The sequence below is a fragment of the Lissotriton vulgaris genome, chromosome 9 (assembly GCF_964263255.1).
Source record: "Lissotriton vulgaris chromosome 9, aLisVul1.2, whole genome shotgun sequence".
Taxonomy (NCBI): Eukaryota; Metazoa; Chordata; class Amphibia; order Caudata; family Salamandridae; genus Lissotriton; species Lissotriton vulgaris.
Window position 1 is genome coordinate 1,184,521,102 of NC_141697.1, and position 11,550 is coordinate 1,184,532,651.

Sequence of the window (11,550 nt, forward strand, 5' to 3'; positions counted from 1 at the left end):
TGGGAGTTGTCCTGCATCAGGGCTTGGGTTCAGGCCATGTCCCCCTGCTCTTTGGGCCTGTCCGGACTATTGTTCCCCCTTTCCGCTTGTTTCGTTTAGGGGTGCGGTCACACTGTTGGGGTTTGTGTTATTAAGGGGTTTCCTATTTTGTGGGGGAGGGGGTTAAAGGGGTCAGGGAGGGTCAAGTGGTTGGGGGGGGGTTCGTCATCAGTCTCTAGGTGCTGTCAGTATGCTGTTGATTGTGCTTCCGCCAGTAAATAGCGCAGGGAAGGGTCCCTTTTGTGGCTTGTATCATTCCTATCCTGGGGATTTGGTCTCTGAAGGTGATGGGCCCCAAGAATGGGGGTCTTAACGACTCGGTGCAGCGAACTGCGGGACTGCGATATGGGGAAGGTCCAGAGCAGGCCCAGGTGGGTGGGGCCTCAACAGACGCGTTTAAGGCCTTTTGTCCTGTGACACGACGATAGGGAAAGACCTGAAGATTGTTAGTCTGAATGTGCGGGGCCTCAACAGCCCGGTTAAGCGTGCCGCCATTTTATCTTTGTTGGAGGGTTCTGAGGGTGATGTATGTTTGTTGCAAGAAACGCACCTCCTCTCCAAGGATACTAAGAGGATGAGGGATAGGCGCTTTCTAAACTCAGGTGTGGTCCTCCTGCGCTGCGAAGAAACAGGGGGTGACTCTACTAATCAGCGCCAAGGCTCACTGTAAGATCCTGTCCCACGTGGTTGATATTAAAGGGTGCTTTTTAGCGGTCAGGATTCAATGGGAGGCTACTCTCCTTACGGTGGGCTCCATATATGCTCCAAACGTCCACCAGGAACCCTTCTTGACATCGGCGCTAGCGGAGGTGCTAGCTTCCCCGGATGCATGTGTGTTAGTGGGGGGAGATTTGAATGTGGTCATGGATTCGAAGCTAGACAGGTCAGAGGCGCGCCCGCATCAGACTGGGGCCATCTCCCAGGGAGGGAAGCAGTGGCTGCAAGAAGGGGGGCTCCACGATGTATGGCGCGCTCACCATCCCCTAGAACGCAACTACACCTATTATTCCGTGGCTCACAAAACTTACGCGCGCCTGGACCATTTCCTGGCCACCCCCTCGCTCATGCCCCATCTATCTGCTGCGGAGTTCGCCCCGCCCTCATTATCCGACCATGCCCTTATTTCTGTGCGGGTTGCCGGTAGCGAGCAAAAGCCCTCATCAGCGGGGTGGCGCCTTCAGGACTCCCTCCTCAATTCGGATTCGGTAGTGGAACGCATGCGGTCCACGATCACTCAATACTTCGCAGACAACGACGGTATGCCGCTTGGGTCGGTGTGGGAGGTGCTCAAATTAGTGGCTAGAGGGGACTTCATAGCGGTGTCGGCGTCCCTGGCTAAACTACGTAGAGAGAAGCGCGAAGAACTGGAGAGGGAAGTGGGAGGTCTGGATGTGATCCACAAACGGACGGGGGCCCCACGTGTCTGGAGGGAATTGGAAACTAAGAGGCGCATGCTTAAACACCTTGACCTCGACCGCGCGGAGTACGCCCTTTTGCGCTTACGCCACAAGTTCAATCTCAGTGGGGACAAGGGGGGGTAGAATGTTGGCATATCTACTACTGGCTCGCACGCAGCGGGCTGCTGTTCAGGCCATCCACGATACGAACGCAGTGGAGCAGACAGCGGACGCCCGTATCGCAGACGCATTCCAGTGGTACTATTACACGCTGTATACCCAGGAACCGTCAAACCCGGACCGGGTGAAGGCTTATCTGGCGACATGTGGAGTCACACCCCTTACACCGGTATCGGCAGAGGCTCTCGATGCGGAAATACGCATTGAGGAAGTCATCTCCGCGATCTCGCGGTTGAAGTTGGCCAAGTCTCCGGGACCGGACGGCTCCTCGGCCATTTTTTATAAAGAATTATGCAGAGAGTTAGCGCCCTTTCTAACCCGCCTCTTTAACTCCTTTCGGGAAACTGGAGCAGTGACACAGTCTATGTCGGAAGCGGTGATCACGGTCATCCCCAAGGCAGGGAAGTACCCTATGGAGTGTAGTTCATATCGGCCCATCTCACTCCCCAACATCGATATGAAGCTGTTCGCTGGCGTCTTAGGTGCTTGACTCAGCCCATTAATGGATGGCATTATCGAGCCCGATCAGGTTGGGTTTATTCCCACGCTGCAGGGGGTTGAAAACACGAAGAGGCTTTGCACCTCATGGACTCAGTGCACCACTCCCGTAAGGAGGCCCTGTTCTTATCCATAGATGCCGAGAAGGCATTCGACCGCGTCGACTGGTCATACATGTTCGCAGTTCTGAAGACCTTCGGGCTTGGGGACACCTTCGTAAACTGGGTGCGATGCCTCTACGCCTCCCCGCGGGCGGCGGTGCGGGTTAATGGATGCAAATCTGCCCCCTTCCCCATCACACGAGGGACACGGCAGGGGTGCCCCCTGTCGCCATTGCTCTTCGTGCTCTATATGGAACCCTTTGCTCATCGCATCCGGGATAACGCGCCATCGTGGGATTCGTTTTGGGGCCGAGGACCATAAAGTGAGCCTATATGCTGACGACTTGATCCTCTCGCTCACTTGCCCCCACACCTCCTTACGGCACCTGTCGAACGAACTGCGTGACTTTGGTGCAGTTGCTGGCTTTAAGGTCAACTTTCTTAAGTCCCAGGTCCTTAACATCTCGGTGCCAGCTTCGGACGGGCAGGACCTCTGGAGGGACTTTGATTTCTTCACTCCGACATCCCTTACTTTAGAATCTGCTTAGCCCCCACCATAGTGCGGACTGTCTCCCTCAACTATAAGATCCTGGTTGAACAAACAGCCAAGTCGCTGTCTGACTGGTCCCGTTTGCAGCTCTCCTGGTTTGGTCGCCTGGCTACCGTGAAAATGACGGTCCTTCCGCGCATTCTCTACCTCTTCCAAATGTTGCCCTTGAGTCCTCCACCTGGTACCCTAAAGAAACTACAGGGGCTGCTTACTAAGTTTCTATGGAACCACAAGCGTCCGCGACTTGCAACCTCGTGGATTACGGTCCCGCGGGCCAGTGGCGGCTTGGGCTTCCCCTCCCTTGTCGCGTACTATCAGGCGGCGTGTCTGCGCTTTATTCTTGAATGGAATAGGCCGCTCTCCAGCAAACACTGGCTGTTTATAGACCAGGCAGTTGCAGGCTTCAATATTTGGCGTGAACTGTGGATTCCTCGTAAACACAGAGCGTGGGGCTTATATTCGTCACCGGTGACTTCTCTGACGATGAAAGCATGGGACCAACTGGCACGACGAAGGGGCTGGACCACCTTTCCGTCGCCCATCTCGCCCATTGTAGATAACCCGGATTTCCCCCCGGGCTGTGCGTCGCCAGTCTTCCAGCGCTGGAGAGAGCTGGGCTGCAAGAGAGTGGGCCATCTCTTTGACCTAGATGGTCTGATTTCGTTTTCTGCATTGCGCCGGGACCACTTTGCCCTCCCAGAATCTGACGCCTTCCCCTACTCGCAGGTAGCACATTGGGTTACTCAGTCTCACAACGTGGCCGACATGTCTCGTCCCATGACGGCGTTGGAACGTTGGGTGATATATAACAAGCATTGGAAATGCAATAGGTCTCGCACCATTAGAGTTAGTGCTTTTAGAATTGTTTATGGGTTTTTTTGTAAATGTTTAGCATTTTTGTTTCCTGTAGCCAATGCGAAAGTATTACAAATAAAAAAAGCCATAAACATTTCTAAAAGCTCTAACTGAAATGGTCTGAGAACTATTGCACTGTGTGAGGGTGAGGGTGAGTGAGGGTGAGGGGTTGAGGGTGAGTGAGAGTGAGGGTGGGTGAGGGGTTGAGGTTGAGGGTGAGGTGTTGAGGGTGAGTGGGGTGAGTGAGGGTGAGTGAGGGTGAGTGAGGGTGAGGGGGAGTAGTTGAGGCTGAGTGAGGGTGAGGGTGAGGGGGAGTAGTTGAGGCTGAGTGAGGGTGAGTGAGAGTGAGGGTGAGTGAGGGGTTGAGGGTGAGGGGTTGAGGGTGAGTGAGGGTTTGAGTGAGGGTGAGGGGTTGAGGGGGAGGGGTCGAGGGGGAGGGGTTGAGGGTGAGTGAGGGTGAGGGGTTGAGGGTGAGTGAGTGAGGGTGAGGGGTTGAGGGTGAGTGAGTGAGGGTGAGGGGTTGAGGGTGAGTGAGTGAGGGTGAGGGGTTGAGAGTGGGTGAGTGAGGGTGAGGGGTTGAGGGTGAGTGAGTGAGGGTGATGGGTTGAGGGTGGGTGAGGGGTTGAGGGTGAGTGAGGTTGAGGGTGGTTGAGTGAGGATGAGTGAGAGTGAGGGTGAGTGAGGGGTTGAGGGTGAGTGAGTGAGGGTGAGGGGTTGAGGGCGAGTGAGGTGGTCAACATATGAGGTCTGAGCGTAGAGTACTCACTGAACTGAGAGGCATGAATAGGTACACTATGTTTACACTTACTGGACCATGGACTCCGCAAGCCTGCTAATGATATCGACATGAAAAACCCTTTTCACTAAACAAATTTGACCACAATTCGGTTGATTATCCTCATTGAAAGCCCACCTTAGCCTTTGTGTATCTGGAGAACAGTGGTCTCCATTTTACAACACGTACAAAACAGAGTGTTTGTGAGGTTTTCACCACACGAATATCATAGCGAGCTAACGCCAGAGGGTGTGGAATAGGATCACAGCCAGAAGCCTTGGCCAAAACAGGGAGCGAGCGTGGATCAGGAGTAAAATGCCTTCATTTACAAACAATTGGGTTACTATTGACTTCTCACTAACAACTCTGAAATGGGGGAAAGCCGAAAATGTAGACCTGACCAATATCTCTACAATGAAAATACACGCTTAAGGGAATACTGAATCTGCTTACCGGCAAAAGTGCGAGCAAAGAAGTCGTGTATCGAAAATTCTGCACCTTCTCCATAAATCATTTACTTGCTCATTTTGTGAGCTACATAAGTACTTCAGGCTAATACTGTTGAGCACTAAGGGGATTACTAGAACAGACTCGGTGACAAATTACACACCCACCTCATGAAAAAAATACGGAAAATGGACGACTCGCCTGGAGAAGCTACCGCTGTCACTAGCAGAGAGCGGCTTTCAAACACGCCACCATGGCCACTGCTTCTTCAGTGCTCCCCGACAACAGAGTCAGCTGACGTTCCCGCTCTATGGCTGCGGGTCGCATTAGCTCATGAATGAGGTGGTATGTAGGTGAGCGCGCGTATCCCTCTAAATGAACGTGCATTTTAGCCCGGGCTTCCATGCTCCAGATATCGAGATTCTAAGTAATTGGCACAACCGAAAACAAGATCAAGCCACAATTCCCCACACCAAACCAAAAAGGGGGGGAAGTGGGGATTTAAAAAAAAATGCGACACGGCGGGCAGGGGAGGGGGCGGAGCGGGTAAAATAAACAAACAAGACGGAGGGAAGAGAGGGGAGGGGGGAGGAGAAATGCGACACGGCGGGAAGGGGAGGGGGCGGAGCGGGTAAAATAAACAAACAAGACGGAGGGAAGAGAGGGGAGGGGGGAGGAGAAATGCGACAAGGCGGGAAGGGGAGGGGGCGGAGCGGGTAAAACAAGACGGACGTGCACGCGCTTTTAAGCTCAATGCGCATGCGCATTGAGCTTAAAAGTCACGGGCACTGCAAGGAATCGCCACGATTCCTTGCAGTGGATAAAGAGTGGATAAGCCCCCATAGTCTCGCTTGCTCGATGCGCATGCGCATCGACAGGCGAGACCTAAAAAGGACGATCGCAAACTTATATCAGAGCTGTATGTGCTGATTGTCGCACGCCCTAAGGCACGCAAACAAAAGCGCAGGTTAGGTGGGAGACGGAGCTGGGGCGCCCGCTGTCTGGTAAAGAGTGGGAAAAGGTGTTTTACCGCGCGCAACGTACGGCGGCCAATGTTGCAGGTGCTGAGTCGGCCTATAAAATAGTGTCCTACTGGTACCATACCCCGGCGAGGATTCACACGTGGGATCCTAAGTGCTCAGGTCTTTGTTGGCGAGGCTGTGGTGCACCGGGCACTTTGACGCATCTGCTCTGGCACTGCCTGAAACTAGAGCAGTACTGGAAGACGGTCCTTGACTATGTAGATGAGGCCTTCCACATCACGTTCCCCAGGGCCCCGGAACACGTGTTGCTAGGGCTTCCACACTCCAAAGCGTTCCCCTTGCGTTCTATGCGGGGCAGGCAGATAGCTTTAGCTTTGCACGCAGCGCGCCTGGTTATACTCACGCAATTGCGATCCCCTGCTTCCCTTGACCCGAGGGATTGGATTTGACGTCTATGGCACTTACTGGCCATGGAGAAGTTGTCGCTATGTGTGGATGGCAAAGGTGAGATGTATGCGGAGCTGTGGGCACCATTTCTCCACCTTCTATCTCGCGATTTGCGTGAGGTCACATGCCCCAAGTATTTGCAAATCTTACAACTTATCTCACTGGTCCCGCAGGGTACAGTAAACTAGGATGGCGTGTTCTGGTATGTGCTGCCAGTGGGGAAGGATTTCGCGTTCATGGAAGCGTTTGTAGGGATGATGCGAAGGAGGGAGGCGGGAGGGGGACGGGGGTGGTAGTGGGGGCGGGGGGTTTATGTTTTTGTTTCACTATTTGGTCTTTTTCTATAAATTGCAGTGAATATTGAGACTCCTGGCTGTTCCTCTTGGCTTTTTGTATGCCCTCGCCGGGACGCCCCCCGGGGTGTAGGCCCTAAGGTTGTGTTCAAATATTACTGGACTGGGCTCTGCCGGCCGAGGGATGTAGGCAGCCAAGCTGTGTTATGGGATAATATGCTGCTCAATAAAAACAATTGATTTTAAAATCTTTATGGAAATTTACATTGGAAAAACATTTTTTTTTTACACCCCCTCATCCCCCCCTTTTTTTCTGCCCCCGCTTGACCGATCACCCTGAACGTTTCTATGCACAACAAGAATCACTGGCTCACTTTTTGGGGGAAATTTCGTGAAGATTTGTCAAACGGCGTCAAAGTTATAGGCACGTCAAACGCTTTTCCTGTGGAAACCTACATACAGGAGACTGTCAGTAGGGAATTATATTCATTCACCGAAAATAAGCACCAGTAAAGTTGCGTTAAAGTGAGATGTTGAAATGAGACATGAATGTACGTTACAAACCCAAAAAGCACTGAAATACGCCTGTTTACTTTATTAACTAACTATAACTTGTGCCCCATAATGCACTGCTTATGACCATTATAAATTAAATTATATCTGTCGACATCACTAATTATATTTAAATGAGAGCATTATTGAAATTACTATAAAGGTCAACCAATGATTTTGACAGTGTGCTATAGATTTTGTGAATGAGGAGAAATACAAAAACCTAAATCAATGTTAGGACTCTTATAAGGCTTGTTTGTAAGCTTTCAAAAGATGTGAAATTGCATACTTCAGAAGTGAAGCATATTGCTGTCATTATCTTTTTACTTGCATTCTCCCAATGGATGGGTGCAGTGGGTATAGGTCTCTAGCGCAGAGTTGGACTCTGAATATCATTGAAAAGTAGACCCTTTGGTCAACATTTGCTGTGAAGGAGTTGAAGACAGCAAGTAGAATGTTAGGTGGTTATGGAGGGGTGGTTTCAGGGCCTGGCGAGGGACCGTCAGGATGTTGGCTGTTGAAGAACGTAAGGTTCTGTTAGGTGCGTAAACACAGAAGGCCTTCTTCAAGAAGTCATGTCAGGTGTTGTGAATGGCCTTGAAGGCGATACAGAGAGCTTTGAATTTAACGTGGCTTGTTATAGGTAGCCAGTGAAGTTTTCGAACCACCGATGAGATTGATAGATAGATACTTGGGGGTATCTGTTATTAATCTAGCGGCTGCATTCGGCACCATCTGCAGTTTGTTGGTGATCTTTTTCTGGGTGTTGATGAATAGGCCGTTGCAGTAGTCGGTTTTAGACATTACTAGGGTGCTGACCAGGGTTTTTCCTGGACTTAATGGAAGAAAGGGTGGGAGTTTTTTAATCATTCTGAGAGTGTAGAAAGATGACGAGACAATGGTATTGGCATGTGATGAGAAAGTCAGTTTGTCTACGAATATGACCCCTAGGTTTCTTTCGGGGGGGGGGTGGAGCAGAGCAGTGGTCCCAAGTTGGTGCGCCAACAAGTAGGGGACCATACCGGGTGTAGCTTGCCAAAAATCAGAACCTCCGTTTTGTTGGAGTTTAACTTTAAGCAATTGTTAGCCATCCAGGAGCTAATGGCGAGCATTCCATCTTGGAAGCTGGCCGCAATTGCTCCTCCATCATTGTTAATTGCGAGCACCAGCTGTGTGTCGTCGGCATATGATGTAAGTCCCATCCCATGGGCCTTGATGACCATGGCCAGGTCTGACACATAGATGTTAAATAGTGTCGGACTCAAGGATGATCCTTGTGGCACACCACATGGGAGGGTGAATGGAGAGGACTTGTAGTCACCAAGACTCACTAGTTGTGTGCGGTTGGACAGAAACGAGGCTAGTAGTGCTTTGGCCTTTAGTTTGATGCCCCTGTATGAGACACAATCGATCAGTGTAGCGTGATAAACCGTGTCAAAAGCCGCTGATATATCCAGCAGCACTAACACTGCAGCCCCACCTTGGTCTAGAATTGTTCTGATTTAGTCTGCTGCTTTGAAGAGGGCTGTTTCTGTGTCATTACCTTTCCTAAAAGCGAATTGCCTCATCCAGGAGGTTATTTTCTTCGATGTAATGAGCTAGTTGTGCGTTGATTATTTCTCAAACGTTTTTCCTGGGAAAGGAAGGCTTGTGATAGGTCTGTAATTTTTTGTGTCTAACGGGTCAAGGTGCTGCTTCTTCAGCAGAGGTATGACCATCACCTTTTTCCATGTGGCAGGATAGATGCCAGTGTTGAACATGGCATTGCAGATGTCTGTTAGGTTTGGGGCTAGTAGGTCGGGAATCAATTTTGAGACAGTGGCTGGGCAAGGGTCGGTTGGGGAACCTGACTTGATGGTAAATCATAGTGTTTTTTCAGTGAATTTGTTTGTTTTTAAACATAAGTTAAGGTATTATCACCTAACTATAATGTCACTTGAACATTTGTATTTTTAAGTGACTATATAGATGCGCATGTTCGGAAAAATGTTAGTTGTTTGTCTTTGAAAATCTTTCAAACCCCGGGATGCACTGTGACTCCCCCCTTAGTGGGTAACGTACATGAGCACCTCCACCATGTGAGATAGTTTTTGCCCTCTATCGGGTTTGGATGTGTACCGACGGGGCTTCGAGACTCAACAGGTTCACACTTCTTTGGGCGTGCAAGGTGAATCCCACTCTCGGAAAAACCTTCATCATCTGTGTTTCTTCTCTTGACACAATCCAAAGACTGACACCATTGATCCTATCCCCCAACACCAGGGACCTCCTGCCCTCTTGCCCCCTCACATTGACAACTACCACAATGGAGAAAGAATTCCCTCACAGGTTAATGGAATAGACAACTGTTCAGTACTGCACCCATTGCTCATGGCTCAACCTTAAAAGCATCAACACTCTTGTACCACGAACACCAGGCCCTACTTCCATGATCCAATGTCTGCTCCACAGTGCAACCAGAACTTACTTACAAAGACAGAGGTAATGTCCTCCTCACAGGCTTTCCACACACCACCCTTATTTCGCCAAAAGCTTGCAGTTCTCACTTACATAGGAGGAGGCAGTGCTCACCTCACAGGTTTTCCACACACCACCAGTGTCCCTCCAAAAGCTGACAGTCCTCACATACATAGACGGAGGCAATGTCCTCTTCACAGGCTTTCTACACACCATCCTTGTCCCTCCAAAAGCTGACAGTCCTCACATAGACGGAGGCAATGCTCACCTCGCAGATTTTCCACACAACATTCTTGCCCCTCCTACCCAGTTCAAAGAAATGGCTTTTCCCCACCCCCAATTGATTTTAGAACCCTGCGTTATCAGCAGGGCAGCTTTACCACAAGCCCTACTATCTTAGGAGGAAGTAGCATTCCGAGGAGGAGACCATGTCAGGAGGGGGCACATTCTTCAGATGAATAAAGTGCAGCAGCAGAAAGGCCCATGTCACGCCTTCACCCAAAATTAGAACGTCACTGACTTCAACTGCTTCTGAGGCCGTGTAAATGAAGGGGAAGTAAGCCAGCAAGATGGTGCAGTGGGATATATGCTCACTGATTACATCGACTGACATACATGTCACAAGATCAAGAATCCTTGAGTGGCAGCTGAGCTTTCCATCCTTAAGAGGTGGGTAAACGGAGTACTGTTCAATGGGATAATAGAAGCATTCGTCCCTTACAGCACTCCAATATCGCAGCGCTGCACCACGAAGCTTAGTAGTGATTCAGCAAGCTATATTGTCAATATATTTTAATGTTGTTGTTCTTATTAACGGCCACCTGTTAAGATGCTGTTTCCCTCCCAATTCCACCATACATAGAAATGCTACGTAACTAAATGTACCTGCTGCTCTCGTATTCTCCCTCCCCCAGTTTGAGCAGCGCTAATGTACTGGGCACCCCAAAACCCTTGACCGCTGTGTGTGGCAGACGCCTGCTCTACCCATCACTCTGTTCACTTGTGATCAGGCTGCCAGGACGTGTCCTCTGGGAGCCCTAACTGTTCTCAAAAGCTAGTTTCAGATTGGGAAGGTGTTGAAAATAAACACAAATTTCTGTTTTGCGCTCCTTTATTCGATTAACTGCTGGCTACCAGCATGCACACCCAGAACACTCGCAGTCCTACACGGAGTCTCATCTCCTTTCGGAGAACAGGTTTTAAAGGGAAATACATTTACTCGTTTGTAATAAAGATAAACAGTTCATTGATTGACAGCAGACATGTCAGACACTTCCTCGTGCAAACCTGTCTGACCTCATCCTGGTCCATTTGTCACTTCCTGTGGAGACAGTTCTACGTCGTTTATTTCCCTCTATACACTTGTTCTCTGTCCTCCAGCAATTGCTTTGGCAAGTCATAATCCGGATTTAACAAGGAAAAAAAAAGTTTCAAAGAAGTGGAGATGCCGGGGATTGAACCTGGGGCATCATACATGAGAAGCATGCACTCTACCACTGAGCTACATCCCCACATAGGAAAACAAGCCAGTGCCACACTAATGATGTAGCTCCGTGACAATCAAGCGACTAATACCCCGAAGCCCGCTTACCACTGGTGCTGCTCTGAGGGCTGAGGATCTTCATGGCGGCGAGAGCGCGGTGGGTGCGCACAAGACGACGTGAGCGTGCACATCCGCTGCTCCCAGTCTGAATTCCAGACTGACTCACGAACGCGACCAAATCAGTTTACAATCCTGCGCACGTGAACAGCTCTTCTCTCTGCCATTGACAATGCTGGGCGTGTGGCCAGCTCTTGTCTCCACTCGTGGTCGGCTGAGCCGACAGCTATAGTCCTCGCGGCAAGAGCTCGCTTTCGCCATGGCGAGACCTACAAACATGTTGGATAAGAGGGGGCTAAATATCCCTTTGTTTCTACGAGGACTTAGTTCACTAAAACCATTTGTGAATCCTGCCGTAGCCCATTTTGGTGGCCTA

General features: G+C 50.3%; 1 non-coding gene across 1 annotated transcript; it reads right to left on the reverse strand.

Moving 5' to 3' along the window:
- Positions 1-11,013: 11,013 nt before the first annotated feature.
- Positions 11,014-11,085, reverse strand: TRNAE-CUC (transfer RNA glutamic acid (anticodon CUC)). The gene has a single exon. It is a non-coding gene; the product is annotated as a tRNA-Glu (tRNA).
- Positions 11,086-11,550: the final 465 nt, after the last annotated feature.